Genomic DNA, 5050 nt, shown 5'->3' with positions numbered 1-5050 from the left:
GAAGCACACACACACACACAGAGTTCCAGAAATAGCAGCCAGTTATATGTATGTATATGTACTCAGTAAGAAGAATTCTCACTGATATTTAATTGTTTTCAGAGTTTTTATTCATTCTTTTGAGACATATAACGTTTTTTCATTCGCTATCAAGGACCCCGGATATTTTTAACCAAACAAAAACCTTTGACCCAGAACCTTTTCTGATGATAATCAATATATATATATATATATATATATATATATATATATATATACAATATCACAGGATGGTGTATAAATAGCACTTAAATAGTCACTTTTGAGGACATTTTGCATCTATGTCTATGCCTTTTAACCTTTTTGCGTGTCATGGTAACAATAGTCAGGTGACGTTGTGAAATACATTAATGTGGGCATATACATATAAAAATAGTACTTAAAACAACAACTCTGTCTTATGTAGCTGGACTGGAAAAAGTTAAGAGCTTCCTTAAACCCATTGCTCAAGATGACTAATGTTAGTCTCAGTGAAGCAGGTGAACCAAAGCGAGCCAGATGAAATTGGACTTGCTTTGTGGTTCAGGCCTCTGGACTGGAAATGAAACATTTTTGGCAAAGTAAACTAATATCTAAACATATTTTGGAAGAGAAAGAGTTGGCTATAAACACCAACATCGAGGGTGTGGACAGCCAGTTTCATGTTGCATCACAGCCTGTTTATCTTTCTTCATGAGCTGTATTATTATTATGGGTTAGTATTATGGGTACGCCTCGAGGCCAAGTGTGATGCTAGAAAGTCTTGGAAAGTCTAGTTGAGTCTTGAATTGGGACATCATGACCTCTGACACACACACACACACACACACTCAGAAGGTCAAAGGTCGGGGACGGAGGGGAAATCGTAGCAAAAACAGAATAAATATCACACCTTACTGGTATTTGGTGGTGAAATGAACATCTAAGCTGGTTGTGTTCCTGCCAGAGTGGCTGCTGGACAAACTAAACATCTAAAAGCATTTGATTTTGTAATGGATGATAACTTAACACAGTGGTACGATGAGGTTTTTGTTTTTAGTTCATCTGATCGATTGCACTGAACTCGAGTTCTGTTAACAGCAGCTTTTAACAATCTGCCTGTCAAAATGTTTAGATTTCAGTTTGAAGAGGAAAGAAAGGAGGCGCATGTAAGGAAAGAAGTGAAAGACTGAGATAGACAAAAAAAAAAAGGGAGTGAGGGTTAAGAGGTAAAATGCTCAGGGTGACGAAAATAAAGTCATATTGGTTTCAGAGTGCTTTGAATTTCGAGATAATTTTGGGTCCACCTGACAAATATAAGTTCAATGAGCAGTCCTGATGGAAATATCAGGCTCTTTAGCTGCTACTTTGTCTGCCTGCTGTTTGCTGCTGAGCAGGTAGCTTACAGCAGGTCCATCAGGGCTTGAAGACAGCAGCCTGCTGCGGCTGGAAATGAGGTTGACTATGGCTGAACCAAACAGTAAAGCTGTGGGTCACGACACCAAAATGAGCTGAAAGACGATAAAACACTCCAGAGGGGGAACTGCAGAGTCGTAATGTGTGATATGTCTCTGTGGGTACCGTCACTATGAGCGACCTCTTTCACAGCACACATTCATAAACACTGCATGTCATTGATCCATTAAACCACTGATTAGTGCAGCTTCTAGTAAAAGAACAGAAGTATTAAAGTATCAAAAGTAAAGAAATGCCCCTAACTGCTCCCGAGGCGCCACTGAACGGCAGTCCTCACTCCACCATCTCTGCACATTTGTATGTCTATAAGCCCTGTGTGTGTGTGTGACTGTATTTCGGGCCTATGTGTGTTTAAAAAAAATTAATCAACCTCTGAACATAGCGAAGCCGAAACTGCAGTACTTTGCTTTGAAAAGTTGAGGAACACAAGTAGAAGGAAAAGGAAAGAGTCAAGTACAGAAGAAATAAATCTACTTAGGTTGAGTGAAAGTACTTGCTTGCTTTCATGACTGGTTTATATAGAAATCCTGAAGTCTTACACAGCAGTAACTAATTAAATATAATAACCCTGAGACAGTTCTATTCATTTTATGAGTTAAATACAGACATTTTCTTTCAGTTTTTGCTCACAGTATCTGAGCCTGAATACAGCTGTATGTAAACAAGACGTGTGAATAAAGCGAAGGGGAGAACGGGGACAGAGAAGGACAGACAGCATTCACTTCTTCCACAGGAAATGAGAAAAAAGACGTAGGTTAAAGGAAAGAAGAGAGTGTGAGAGGAGTTGTCCTCTGCAGCTGTCATTTCTCTGGCTTTACATTTCAGCCGACCATTCTTCACATTCTCCTCTTTCCTGTCCTTTTTTCCATTTTCTCAGATTTCTTTATCTCGGCCTGTCTGCATCTCTTCCACCATCCTGTCTCCATCACTCTCTTTGTCTGTATCTCTTTTTCCTTTGGCTCCGTTTTGTCTCTCGGTTTTAACTCATTCTGCAGACCTCCCCTCGCTCCTTGTTCACCTCCATCCCCCTCTCCCCGCTGTGTGTTGTGCTATGTGGCGATATCCAGGGTTCCTGTGTGTTTAGGCCGAGCCAGAGCAAAGATTAAAAGAGTCTAAAGTAACTTAATCTCTTAAAACTGTTGACATAAACTCTTCACACACAGTGTACATCTCTATTTTCCTGAGGAGATACAAACATCTGGACTCTTCACACACGCACGCCTGGATTCTCCGAGTCCTCAAAAGATACAAACATCTGTACTTTCCAACACACACATACACAACCCTGCACAAACACTTAGATGTTCATCATCTTCTACAAAAGATGAAAAACATCTGCCTACACACACACACACAAACATTCACGGTGACCACATCTGTGTGTACTGGCAAGTTGATGAACATAATCCTTATCTGATTATGTTCATCAATAAACAGCTGAGCGTGGAGCTATGTGAGCAATGTCCACCATAACTTCGGCATCCAGATGTGGATTACGCTTAAAATCCAGGCTATTTATGTTTTCATCAGAACGTGCAGACAGAAAGATTTACTGGGAACTGACAGGGAGCCTTATCACAAGTGTAAGACTGGGAGGAATCCGTCCTCCGACCCCCCGACTCTGGTCCACAGGCAACCACAAATGAGTTTCACTCACGTTTGTATTGCGTTTCGTCCGATGGAAACATCCAAGCTGTGAAGTCGTCGGCAGATCCTGGTGGTGTCACTTCATCTTTACAAAACACACTGAAATAAAAAGAAATAAGATCATACTGGTTGGTTTCTACTGATTAAAAAACTGATGGAAATGAAACATTGGGAGAGTGCAAATTAATAAATACACATGGAATACACAAAGAAATGCCAGAATTAGCCAAAAGACAATAATTGTAAACAAGCAGGACATATAGTTCACTGTTCACTTTGTTAGTCACATGAAGTAGGCTTTAACTTAATTCCAGCAGTAACAATTAGATGATCCACAGAAAGGTATTTGGCTACCATTGTGATAGGATAAAGTCAAGTAAATTTTATTTAGTATTACAAATCACAAATTTGCTTCAAGGGGCTTTAAAATACAACATCCTCTATCTTTAAACCAGTGGTTCCCACCCTTTTACCGTAAGGGGCCCACTTCTATATCATGGATATTTAATATTAATAATATAATATAATATATATATATAATATAAACTGTACACTGAACCCAAATAGTGAACACAATAACTGCAGAAGTTTGTGTAAAACAAGTGATTTGAATGATTTTTGAGCAGATTATTTTCCATAAATATTGCATCAGAGATGAGTTTTTATACAAGTTTCTGTCTTTATTATGTTTTTTTCCTACATATTTAAATAGGCTTCTTCAGTGTTTTCTTCTCCCTGACACTTGTTCAACATTTGTTCTATTAGCTCTTTGGTTGTTTTAACTTTGTACTTACAGGCTCTGTGAATATAGCTTGTGTTCAGGTCTTCAGAGTTTAGGTAACATAAACATAACAATTACTAAAAGGTAAAGAACAATTTTCATTTCATTCAAATCAAGAAGGCCTCGCGCCCCCCTGTGAAGCTTTTGTGACTTCTAGTGGGGGTCCCAGCCCCCAGGTTGGGAACCAGTGCCTCAGACCCTTTATTCAGGCAAGGGAGAAAAAAACTCCTTTAATGGAGGAAAAGATGTAATAAACCTCAGTAAGAGCAACAGAAGAAGGATTCCTCTGCCAGGACGGACAGAGATGCAATATTAACAATGTATAGATTGTAAATCAGTTGTGAACCAGTCTCATCCTCAGTTTGAATCTGTTTACATCCACTGCTGTCATTTTCCCAACTGGTCTCAATCCAATATGGACGTCATTGTGTGTTTCTCCACGTCTGTCTCAGTGTCTGAAGCACTATCACTCATGATCTATCTCTCTCTCTCTCTGTCTGAGTCCCAGTCTTGTTACAGCTTTTTATTTTCACAGCTGAGATAAAAGAAAGAGGGAAGCCCTATTTTTTTCTGGCTCTCTTCATCCATCTCTCATTGGCCTCTGTGTGTTTCTGTGTCTATAGAGAAAAGACATCACTCTGTCTATACGGGTCCCTCCATTACTCTGTCTTCCTCCCTCCTAATATGTCTCTCTCATTTTGTGTCTTGTTTTTTTTCTTCTTTTTCTGTTCCTTGTGATGTGAAGGACCTAAGGAGGAGGAAATGGAGAGGAAGAGGAGAAGAGGGAGCGAGGCGCTTGAAGTTCTGGGTTTTAATCGAACCAACTCTCTACGCGTCCTTCCCTCGATTAGCCCTGCTGTCAACACCACTTTGAACTGAGGCCCAAACATGCTGCACACACAGAGACACATAAAACTACAGAATAAATGTACAGATCTGCTTTCCTCTCTCTCTCCTTCTCTCTCTCTCTCTCTCTCCTCTCTCTCTCTCTCCACCACAGACATGACGGATGCAATCTTTTCTGCAGTATTTATTTTTAGAGTTGCAATCCTCCACCTTTCGCTGTGTGTGTATTTATGTGCATGCTGACTGTATTTAAAAAAAACATTTTGTATCTACAAACATCTTTAAATAACAGAATATATGCAA

The 5050-nt window shown here is 39.6% G+C and overlaps 1 protein-coding gene across 1 annotated transcript in view; it reads right to left on the bottom strand.

Moving 5' to 3' along the window:
* Positions 1-5050, bottom strand: part of ripor3 (RIPOR family member 3) — a gene marked incomplete in the record, with an annotated part of 59393 nt that overhangs the window by 32398 nt on the left and 21945 nt on the right. The window contains 1 exon segment of the mRNA XM_035661809.1: positions 3131-3219.

This window comes from Morone saxatilis, unplaced genomic scaffold, assembly GCF_004916995.1.
Source record: "Morone saxatilis isolate NCDOM2014 unplaced genomic scaffold, NCSU_SB_2.0 Contig18, whole genome shotgun sequence".
In the NCBI taxonomy this organism is placed as follows: Eukaryota; Metazoa; Chordata; class Actinopteri; family Moronidae; genus Morone; species Morone saxatilis.
This window is presented reverse-complemented; position numbering and strand designations above follow the sequence as displayed.